The sequence below is a fragment of the Miniopterus natalensis genome, chromosome 13 (genome assembly GCF_054644295.1).
Source record: "Miniopterus natalensis isolate mMinNat1 chromosome 13, mMinNat1.hap1, whole genome shotgun sequence".
Taxonomy (NCBI): domain Eukaryota; kingdom Metazoa; phylum Chordata; class Mammalia; order Chiroptera; family Miniopteridae; genus Miniopterus; species Miniopterus natalensis.
This window is the reverse complement of record NC_142093.1, coordinates 6,296,317-6,308,460: the sequence shown is the minus strand read 5'-3', so window position 1 is coordinate 6,308,460 and position 12,144 is coordinate 6,296,317. Positions and strand designations below refer to the sequence as shown.

Sequence of the window (12,144 nt, the reverse complement as noted above, 5' to 3'; positions counted from 1 at the left end):
AGTCATACATAAGACAGTCTTTTTCTCCATGATATGACTATAAGAGTTTTGCTGGCAAATATTTATATTGTTTCTGTCTCCAATAAAATCTGTAAACACTTGGGCAGAGCATCAAAGGGACCGCTCAGCTTCTTTCTCTACTTTGTGTTAGAACGCAGAAAACGTCAAAGAAACTTGCCTAACTTTTCTCTTAGAGGAAAATGGAGTTTTAAAATTATTACAAAAATAATATGTGTTTGCTATAAAGGTAATCAAATAGTAGAGAGTGGTATGAATAAACAGCCCATTCTCCTTGTTTTCACTCTCAATCCCACTATTGGTAGCCACTGTCCAGACACTTATATAAAATACCAAAATATAAATGTTTGCATAAATTTTATGATTCGCTTTTTCACTTAATATATTTTTAACATTTTTTAAGTCACCATTATAGATTTACAGCAGTCTTTGAATGCTTGTGGGTTATTTCATTGAATAGCAGTACTATTACGTATTTAATGAATTCCTGATAATGAATATCTACATATTTTCCAGTTTAGTGTTAGTAACACCAACAATCTTGGTCTATTCTTCCAGTTTTCTCAAATTATATCTTATTGTGCTGAACAAGTGCACAAGGGGACACACACTTTAACGTGTATAATTTTTTTGGCCTGTCACAAATTCTGACATTTTTTTTCCTTTTCTCCGATATTCATTTATTTATTTATTCAGTTCCCTCTCCCCTTCAGCTTTACTGAGAAATCACTGATACAAAATTGTGTAAGTTCCTGGTGAATAACATGATAATTTAATACATGTATATTCTGAGAAATGATTACCACAAAGTTCACACCTTCATCACCACACATGACATTTAACTCTCTAAAAATACGGAACCGTTCACAAGTTTGCGTGTCATCCTTGGGCAGGGGTGATGCTAGCCTTCTCTGTATCATTCTAATGTTAGTATATGAGCTGCCAAAGTGCACACTATCAAATATTTATTGAGAATCTATCATGTACTAGATGTCATGGGGTCCAGTACATTATGGTGGAAGGAGACCAGGCTTCGGGTGTTGCTCACACAATGCAGCATGCAGGGGTTGTATTATAAAGCTGGACACCTGAAATTTATATAAGTGAGATCGTGCAGTAAATTATCTTCCCACGTCTGACTCCTGACCTCCAGGTCCATCTATGTTTTTGCAAATGGCAGGATTTGCTGCTTTCTTAAGGCTGAATGATGCAGCAGTGAACATGGGAATGCAGGTATCTCTCTGAGATTCCAATTTCATTGCTTTGTGTATCTACTCACAAGTGGAATCTGGGTCATATGGTAGTTCTAATTTTAATTTTTGAGTACTCTCCATACCGTTTTCTATAATGACCACACCAATTTACATCCCCAGAAAACAGTGTACCAGGGCTCTGCTTTACCCACGTCCTTGCCAACACTTGTCACCTCTTGTCTTTTTTTTTTTTTTTTTAAATATATCTTTATTGATTTCAGAGAGAGAAAAGGAGAGGGAGAGAGAGAGCTAGAAACATCAATGATGAGTCATTGATCTGCCACAGCCCGCAACCAGGGCATGTGCCCTGACCGGGAATCAAACCCTGATCACCTGGATCCCAGCTCAACGCTTAACCGCTGAGCCACCTCTTGTCTTTTTTAGAACAGCCGTCCTAACAGGGTGAGGTGATAGCTCATTGTGGTTTTAATTTGTATGTTCTCATATAACCAACTCTTACTTTGCTAATCTTTTCTGTTTTCTTCTAGTCTCCATTTAATTTATTTCTGATCTACTTTTTATTGTTTTCTTTCTTCTCTTAACTGTGCTCTTCTTTTTCTAATTCCTTGAGGTATAAAGTTAGGTTGTTACTTGAGATTTTCTGTTTTTTTAATGCAGACATTTATCACTACATGCTGCTGTTTCGACAATGCTTTGCTGCTTCCCGTAAGTTGTGGTCTGTTGTGTTTCCATTTTTGTCTCAAGATATTTTTTATTTCCCTTTTGATTTATTTTTTAACTCATCGATTGTTCAGGAGCATGTTTAATCTCCGCATATTTGTGGATTTTCCCAATTTCCGTCTGTTATTGTTTTCTAATTTCATACCATAGTGGTTGGAAAAAATAGTTGCTGCTATTTCAGCCTTCCTAATTTTATTAAGACTATTCTGTGACCTAACATATGATCTATCCCGGAGAATGTGCCACGTACACTGGTAAGAACGTATGTTCTGCTGGTGTTGGTTGGAATATTTTCTTTATGTCTGTTAGAAAGTCTGCTGTTTCCCAATGATTTTGTGTTTGGACGACCTATCCATTGTTGACAGTGGGATATCGAAGTTCCCACTATTATTGCAATGTAGTCTGTCTTTCTTTTCCGTTCTGTTAGTGCTTGCTTTATATATTTCGGTGCTCCAAGGTTGGGTGCAGACATGTATATAATGGTTATATCTTCATTGATGTACAGCGTGTTCTGTGCATACGCCCTTCAAAGAACTTACAACTTAGTGTCATTGTTATTTATTTTCATGTAAGATCTTAAACACGTCCCACATGACAACAAAACGACTCAGTTCAGGAAACAGGTCCATGTGCTTGAACCTTAATACATTTTAAAAACTAAAAAGTTCAAAACCCGTCCTGTATTCCTCATACTGAAGAGTTAATAAATTAGAAAAAGAAAAATGCCAACAAAAGGAAATTAAAAGTACCCGGACTTATTCCAGGGCCCTATGTTTATCACCAGCAACACAGACTTCTACAAAGGCTAAGTTTGCCATTAATTTTTGTGCAGTGAAACAATAATATTTATTCATTAATTATAAAACAAAAAATAAAGCGCTCTGTAACTATAAAAACCTGCCTCGAGGGTAATCTCCAAAGCCTCAGTTAGCTGAATTCCAATTACTCTGGGCTCTGAACTAAACTGAATTTTCCCTTCACTGCACTCTCCTTTCCAGAGAAAGCTGCTATAGATACAAAACCAAATGGAGACAGGAGATTTATTTTAGTGTTCACTTTTTAAACAAATCCTAACTACTCAACAAACATTTATTTTGGATATTTACCATATACAAGATAATTTACTACATATGGGACAGGACTAGATAATGAAAGACCTCCCCTCTAGCCCCAGCAATCCTACGATTGAGAACTTGTACTTCTGTCCAAGATGGAGTAACACAGGGTCACCTTTTTGCATGAAACAACCAACAGATGAAAATACTATATGAAGCAATGGATATTTGGACAGTGGCCATAAGGCAATGAAAGACAACTTAAAATTAAAGAATAAACAGATCTGTGTTGAAAAAGACATCATTAAGATTAGTAGGCAAGCCACTAACTAGAAGACAATATCTGCAAAGCACACGTTTGATAAATGATTTGTGCCTGGAATATATAAAGAACATTCAAAGTTTAGTAGTAATAAGTCAAACAGCCCGATTTAAAAAAGTGGGCAAACAATTTGAATGGACATTTACTAAAGAAGATATCTGAATGGGAAATAAACACATTAAAAGATGTTCAACTTTATTAGTTCGGGGGATATGCATATTAAGGCCACAATGAGGTTTTATTGCACATCTATTAGAATGGCTGAGATTAAAAGCTGACCATAGTAAGTGTTGTCGAACATTAGGAGGAAATGCAGGTCTCAGGCACGGATGGCAGAAATGTACAAAAGGTAAAATCAGTTTGCAAAACAGTGTAACAGTTTCTTAAAAATTAAATATACACCTACCATATGATGTAGACTTTCCATTCCTAGGAATTTGCCCCAAAGAAATGAAAGCATATATCTATACAGAGATGTATATATAAAAATTCATAGCAGCTTTATTTATAATAGCCTAAAACTATAACCAACCCACATACCTCTCAACACTTGAATGCGTAAACAAACAGTGGCATATCCAGACAATGGAATACTACTCAGCAATAAATAAAAAGAATAAGCTATTGGTACATATAACATGGGTGAATCTCAAACTAATCATGCTGAGAGGAAAAGCCAGAGTACAGAGTACATGATGTACTACTGCATTTTCTCAAAATTCTGGAAAAGTCAAGCTAATCTATCGTGACAATAGTCACTTACTGATCGCCTGGGGAGGAAAGGGTGGGAGGAGGGAGGAGGGCACCGTTACAAAGGGGCACAAGGACATGTTTGGGGGTAATGGATATGTTCATTATCTTCATCACTGTGTTTTCATGCGTGTGTACATATGTCAACGCTGTCAAATCGTACACATTAAATGTCAATGTGTCTGTTATACTTTAATAAAACAGTTTACAAACATTCTTAAGAAGGGCACATGCACAGAAGAAGGTCACGGTCCTGCAGGCTAATCGACATGGAAGATGCAGCTCTGCCCCCAGCAGAGCCCCGGGAACACAATGCACACAAGAAATAAGGAATAATGTAGCTAAGCTCTCAAGCAATGGGGAGCATTTCGGTTGGGCTTTGAAGGACGGGGAGATCTGGGGAGAGGGGAGAACACTGTAAGTGGAAAAATACATGCTAATAAACCTCTATGCCAAAGTGCAGAAGCAGGAACACGCAGATGGAACTTGGAAACTAAACGGTTTGCACGTGTCTAGAGCATACTGGACTGGCAGACAGAGAGGGCCTCACCGTGGAAAACTGAGTCCAATATTCAAGATAAAGTGGCAGGAGTCATCGCTACAGAGCCAGGCTCGTCGCTGACAAATGCTGCTTATACGTAAGTGAAGGAGGCAGTTTGGCTGTTTGCTGCCACTACATCAAGTGGCTTCTTTCTCCAGTTTCCCAAAACACGGGCCTCACTTCCTTCCGAGGCACCCGCAGCAGTGTTCCCCAAGTGCAGGTTCCTGCCAACAGTCCACTCAGAGCACCTTTGCATTTGTCTGTCAAAAGCCTCAACAGGCTTCCAGCCTCCTCCCACTGCCCAATTCCAAAGCCACTCCCACATTTTCAGTATTTGTTATGGCAGAGCCCCACTTTCAGGCAACAAAATCTATATTTGTTTTCTCTTGCTGTGTAATAAATTACCATGATCCCAGGGGCTTAAAACATCACACATTTATTATCTCAAGTTCCCATGGGTCTAGAGTCTGGACATGCCTTAGCTGGGTCCACCGCAGGGCCCCACAGAGCTACAATCAAGTGTCCACCATGCTGCATTGTCACCTGGAGGCTGAGGAGGATTCTACTTTCAAGTCCATCCAGGTGGAAAAACACATGTTAATAAACCATCATTATTATCATTATATAATGTATGAGTAAAAGGGGATCGTGAAAGGATTTTGAGGAGAGGATACTATGATCAAAGATGGGCTTTGGGAAAACAGATGGCCAACATTATCAGTATGCACTTGAGATAAGGGATGAGAAAGCTCTGGTTCTGAGCAGAATTGCTGCTGTTCAACTCTAGAGGGACTATTCACACAGAATACAAGGTGACTGTTGCTTTCTGTAGTTGAGCAACGCAGCAGCCCAGCAGGAGACTCGAGCCATAGTCAAGGTTAGGGTGAAAAAATGAGAGCCTTCCAGATGCCCATCGCCTGATGAATGGATAAAATAAACAAAGCGTGGTGCACCCACAGAGCTCAGCCATAAAAAGGAATGGAAAACTCACATGCTACAGCATGAATGAACCTTGAAAACATTATGCTACATGAAAGAAGCCAGGTACAAAAGGTCACATGCTGGATAATTCCATTTATTTGAAATATCCAGGATAAATAAACCCATAGAGACAGATGGCAGAGTAGTAGGCGGGGGGAAAGGAAGAGAGGTGACTGCTAATGGGCACGGAGTTGCCTTCTGGGGTTGATGAAAATGTTTGTAAAGCAGACGGAGACCGCAGTTGCACAACACTGACTATACTGAATTCCACTGAATTGCACACCTGAAATGGTTAATTTTAAGTTATGTGAATTTTACCTCAAAAAAAAAGAAAGAAATGAGGGCCTAGACTTGGGTGTTAGCCATGGGGATGGGTGGAGGGAATATATAAAATATATATGACAGGGGCAGAAACTAGAAAATCCAAGAAGTCGTTTGATAGAGGAGCAGATGCAGGGGAGAAAGAGAAGTTGGAAGTGACTTTGAGATTTAGGGCTATATACCTAAAATGCATCACTGTGTCAGCCATTAGCAGCAAAGCCTCAAATCACAGAGTTCTGGGGTTGAAAAAGAACCTTTAGAATTCAACCCACGGTTATCTGATATATGAAATCAATGCCAAGTAGTCATCTAATTTATACCAGGGAAAATGGGTTTTTTAAAAGTGGAACTGGGGCCAAATACCACATAAGCATGAAAGACGTAATGGGAAAAAGAGGGAAGGGGTACTAGTTAACTGCACACTATTTGTGAGCCAGCCCCTTTAATCAGTAATTTGGATTTATTATCACATTAGCCTTAAAACCAGCAACCAACAATCGACTTGGAAGGACTGTGTAGCAAGACACTTGCTTCTTTTCGGGTCAGATTTGTCTCTTGCTATTGAGGATCTAACTCATGTCCACTGCAACCCCATGTGGTTAAGGTCAGACTAAGCCTCCCCCAACCCACTTTCAGGCCTGGAGTGGGACCTAGGTCAGGCCAGGGTACCCAACCCCACCCCTACCCCTGGGGGCAGTCACTGATACCTAGATGGCTCCAGCAGCCAGCCAAAGGCTTTCTGTGGGTGTTTTGCTGGCTTGTGAGTTAATAGACATGCCCTGTGCTCCTCTAGGATTGCCAGCTCAAAAGACATAACAAAACTAGACTCACGTCAATAGTCCTCTGACCCACTCTATCAGGGAGGTCTGCTTGAGAATAAAATCAACTTACGGGGAAGTACAGCCAATAGATGACGGGTCTCTACAGAATTCTAATGACACTGTTTCATGCACAACCCCCAACCAGCCCGAAGCCAGACCAGGCCCTGACTCATACGTCAATTCTCTGTCCTTTCTAATTTGCTCATTTTATTTTTGTTTCTTGCAGACTTGGTCTCAAGCATCAGACTTCTAGTCTTTGAGGCAGGAAGTCAGCTTTTCCTCCTGGCCAGAATCCATCCACTAGCTGAATACTTTTCATCTACTTCTACTATTCCTATTTCCTATTACTAATGCCACAACTATTGCTACTAAAACACTATAGTTATCACTAAACTAGTACTGCTAAAATTATGCACCTATTATTACTAACTATACTGCTATTGCGACTAATCATAGTGTCCTGGATTAAAAATGGAAAACATTGTGTACCCACTTACAGCTGTAATTCCTCAGGGCGTCCTGAGATATCGTCAGGACCAGCTTACCATGAGGAAACGAGCACTGGAGAGGCCAGATCCACAGCAGTGAGCACTCCAGGCCTGTCCTGAGTGCCTCACTGCGGGTCGCATTGCTGACTCGGTACTGGTCCCTTTAAGGGAACTGGCCACCCGCATCCCTGCCCGATGAGAGGGACTGAGCGGACACGGGCGGTGCCGCAGACCTTTGCCCCGCCACCCAACCATCACCTGCGTCAAGAATGGACGCTTAACTCATGTTTCACCTACTTAGAGACACGAGGCCTGGCACAGAAAGTGTAAGTGGGGCTTTATCGGAAATTTTAGGCCATGAAATCGTTGAAAGTATTTAGCTGGTGGTGGAGTCAGAAGCAAAAGGGACGCCAAGGGTAGGGCCAGGATGAAGGGAGCCAGGAGCAGGGAGAAGCTATAGGAAGCCAAACGCCTGAGGCAGGAGGGAAGAGGGGCTGAGCTGGTTCACGCAGAGCAGCGGGGATGCTCTGGAACCAGAGGGCAGGCGGCCCGGAGGGAGGTGAGCTGGCCCTGCGGCTGCTGTGGCTTCTGATGGCTGCCCGTGGGGAGAACTCACTTATCTTTACGGCCTGGGGTGTCTGAAGGAGGGTGCTGTTCCCAACAACTAAAAAACCCGATTAGAACCTGGTTACCAGATGGAACACTGCACACGGAAGGAACCAATCACAGGGACATGAATAAAGGTCTGTGCCCTAATGCTGGCGGGAAGCTCCCTCCCAATACCCCTGCGGGGAGCAGAATCGACGGCGGGCCGGCTGGGGGCCAGGAACACGGGAGCCCCAGACAGGAGCCAGGCAGGCAACTTGCGAGCTGCAGCCCCAAGCGCCGCCTCCGGGCCCTGTGTGATCAGGAGGGTTTGGAACCAGGTTCTACCAGATCTGAACCTGGAAAACGTCCACCAGACTCTATAAAGCAGAGTGAACACTAAAAAAGGTCTCAAGAAACAAGCCTTGGGGAGTCTTATTCCACCAGTCGCTCGGAAACAACAAACACCCCGACTGTCTACAGGCCCCACATCTTGCTTTCCGTGGAGTTTTACTGGATGCGCATTAAGCTTGAGGCTGTGCCAAAGGAACAGACTGAGATTACTCAGCAGGTGACAGCGTGGAAGCGAGGCACAGACTTATTCCAGAGGGACTCTGGCTGCGACAGACACCGGAGCCTCGGCTGAATCATTGTGCGCCGCAGGCCCTACTCTAAGGCTTGCGAGGGAAACGCTCCCGCTAGAGCCCAGCGCGTCTTCTTCCTCCTTTCCATTTACAGATGCTCCCCCAGGGAAGAGTTAGCTGAAAACGTCCCTACTCCCCAGGCATATGCTACGGAAAGAACCGGGGCGATACTCAACAGCTGAGTGTTCCGCTGAAACACACAGATCGTCTGGGCGAAGCAAGGATGGTTTCCTTGAGACTGGACCGGTCCCTAAACAGAATTTCACTTCACTAAAAGAGCAGGGCACTCTCTTCCGAGTGGCTCGACTAGAGAGTGACACTCTGTTGCCATGGTACCAAAAATACTAGGAATGCATGCTTTGTGATGGACACGACACCTACATGGCAAATTTTCAAAAATTCTTCGTGTAATTTAAGCATAAAGCTACAATAAAATGAGAAAAAATAATAGAAGCCAAAGGATCCTCTCTTCCCATAGTTATTCTTTATTTCTCCATTGCCCTTTTTCAACCAAGTGGTCTGTAGGGTCTGTCCTGATACCTCTCTTTTCTATGTACGTAGCCTTTACATAGTTCTGTCTAAGTGCTAAAACACGTAGATTCTAGAATAAATGGACAAGGTTCCCAGAACTGCCTACCACGTTCTCTGATAGAGCGGAGGTAAAGGGCAACTTGAGTGAGCTACAGACGTGCCTGCACTAAATATTTTCCCTTTCACTGCAAAGTCCTCTTGGTACACACCTGAGTTGCAAATACACAGGGTAAAACAATGCAGCAAACATAGATTCTAGGGAACATCTCCTGGACAAAAGCGATGGTTCAAGTCTCATTTCATCCCCATGACGGGTGCGGGTAAGATAGTGGAGAGGCAATTATGGTTCTGCTTTAAAAGAAGCTTCATTCACTACAAAGCATTGCCTTCATTTGGAAAGCCCAAGTGCCCATCAGCAGATGAAAAAGCAGTGGGACATTTACACAATGGAATACTATGCAGCCATAAAAAAGGAGATCTTATCTTTTGCAACAGCATGGATGGACCTGGAGATTATTGTGCTAAGTGAAATAAGCCAGTCAGAGAAAGACAAATACCATATGATCTCACTTATATGTGGGATCTAATGGACAAAACAAATGATGAACGAAATAGAAACAGAGGCACGGATGCCTGGAACAGTCTGACAGCTGTCAGAGGGAAGAGGGGTTAGGGGGCTGGAGGAAAGAAGGTGAAGGGATTAGCCAAAGAACATATATGCATAACCCATGGACACAGACGACAGTGTGGTGACGGCCAGAGGGCAGGGGGGTGAGGGCTGGGTGGAGGTGGGCAAAGGGAGAGAAAATGAGGACATCTGCAATTGTGTGAAAAATAAAGAAGAAAAATAAATACTGTTAAGAAAGTCTAAATATTTCAGTGACGCAAATTAGGAAGAAAATACTTTCTTTGGGAAGATGCAAACCATGGGCTTTTAATTCCCAATTTTTTTAAAGCTGAGAGAGTACCAGGGCTTAAAATCCTGGGGAGCAGGGGAAATATGAGAATGTCATTAGTTGAGATGACGCTTTCTGATCACCATCGTTTTATGCCTCCCTGATTTCTGCTATTCTAGTAAGATCTTTAAGAAGGACAGCTTAGTGAAGGGGGCCAACACTCAGTATCTAGTTAGCCCACTAATAATTGCAGTAAATAATAATAATAAAAATAGTAATAATAATAATAAAAGTAAATTTATTCACTGAACTGTCAGGCACTGAGCTGCTTTACATGTCAGGCTTACTCAATTCTACAAGATAGGAAAGGTTATACCCATTTGAAAGTTTTCAGCCTCGTGACAACTGCACTGAAAGTGTGAAGAATATAGATCACTCCATCCCGGACCTCAAAGACCACATAACACAAGGAGGAAAATATATGTGCATATATACAAAGAACAGTCAGAAGTGGATCGAGAATAAAATGCGGCAGCACAGCACATAATTACAAGACAAGAGACAAGAGGATACTCCAGATCTTCATTCATTCTTGAACCACCAAAACCCAGCTCAGACGTGCCGGGCAAGCTCAGGTCTGCACACATGTCCCACCAGGTGCTGCTGGTCAGCTAATGTCCTCCCTGCGTGTCATTAGAGACGCCTCACGAAGGAAATGCCTTCCTCAGCATCTGGGATCACCGCCCTCAGCAGCGCGCACTACCCGCAGCTGGTTATACGTTTATCAGATGGTCGCTTTTGTTATATAGTTGGTGACCTCAAATTCACTCCTGAAAAGTCACCATGTTTTCCCTCGCCGTGAAGTACTGAATCAAAGAAAGGAATTTGCTTACCCTATTTCCAGCCAGGAAAGGAAAGCCCTGTGCTCTCTTGGAAGAGAAGATAGGGTAGTTTGAAATGTCACAGAGGCCCTTTCCCAGCACCCTTGAAATCACCACCTGCCTATATGTCATAGGCATCTCCACCTTGTCCCCAAACACACGGGTGGCCTGATCAGGGTATAGAAACAGCACAGGCTCTGCCTGGTGTAGCCAGGGGCTGGAAAGAGGCCACAGCAATGTCCATGGCTCAGGATGTCTCTTTGCCCAGGAGTTTCTTTCTTGGAGCAAAGATAAGTCCACATTAGGACAGTGTGGTTATCTCACTGTTCACAGGCTTTCAGGATCCCAATATATCTGTGCTTTAAGCACTCAAGTGGCTGCAGAGCTGCCCTGATGGGCACTCAGACTTAAAAACAAGGAAAGAAAACAGTATATGAAGGATAAATGGAGGTTCCCCCGGGTGCCCACACAGCATCTCCTTACTCCAGGGATCTCATTCTCATGGGAAATTGGCAACACTTTCAAGAGTGACCATTTACCACGGAGCTCCTGTGAGCCAGCTGTGTGTTAGCCCTGAAACAGACGTCAGCTCTGCAGAGAAGACGTGATTTTAGGTGAGGAAGTAGAATCTCAAATAAATTAAGTAAACTATTCAAGTCATGAAACTAATAAAAGGGAGAGCTGAATTTGGAACCCAAGTTTGTATGAGGCCTCTGCAGAGCCAACCGAGACTTCTCACCTGGCTAGAAGTTTAGATACTCGATAGATTCGACTGATAGACCTCCAGGGTCCAACATACTCGAAGTGAGTTCTTGCAGAAGAATTTAGGCACTTGTGAGAGTGGTGAGTGACAGACAGTAGAGCTGGGCTGAGCAGGAGCAAGAGCTGAAGCAGGAGCCCCACTCATGTCACAAAATGCTAAATATCATGGCATTTTTTAATCACCATCTATCCCAGTAATAACAGGGATTCCTCATGAGCTTATTAACATAGAACTCACTCAGACCTTTGATGAAATTCAAAAGCAAAACTAGGGATTAGACAGTACATTTTCCAGCCTGAAGAAACGCATTCTTTTGGAACATCCTGTTAATAAAAATGTCAATTTTCTCCAAAGTGCCTATGTATACATACCCAATATGATTAAAAGAAGTTTGGAGAACAAAGGCAACATCTTTAAATATTTAAATGATTAAAATGAAAATAATTAAAATAGATTTCCTTTCAATGAAAGGTTTTTAATTGAATCCATAAACCATGTTGGTTTCTAAAGCTAGCAGGAATGCATGTTGAGCATTAAAGATGTTTAACGTGAAAATGTGTATTCAATAAAAAATAGATGATTCATTCTCATATGTGGTTTCCAATTTATTTTG

At 42.4% G+C, this 12,144-nt stretch overlaps 1 non-coding gene across 1 annotated transcript; it reads right to left on the bottom strand.

The window, feature by feature from the left end:
• Positions 1–866: 866 nt before the first annotated feature.
• On the bottom strand, positions 867–971 carry LOC148091594 (U6 spliceosomal RNA). Its single transcript, XR_015715591.1, has one exon. It is a non-coding gene; the product is annotated as a U6 spliceosomal RNA (small nuclear RNA).
• Positions 972–12,144: the final 11,173 nt, after the last annotated feature.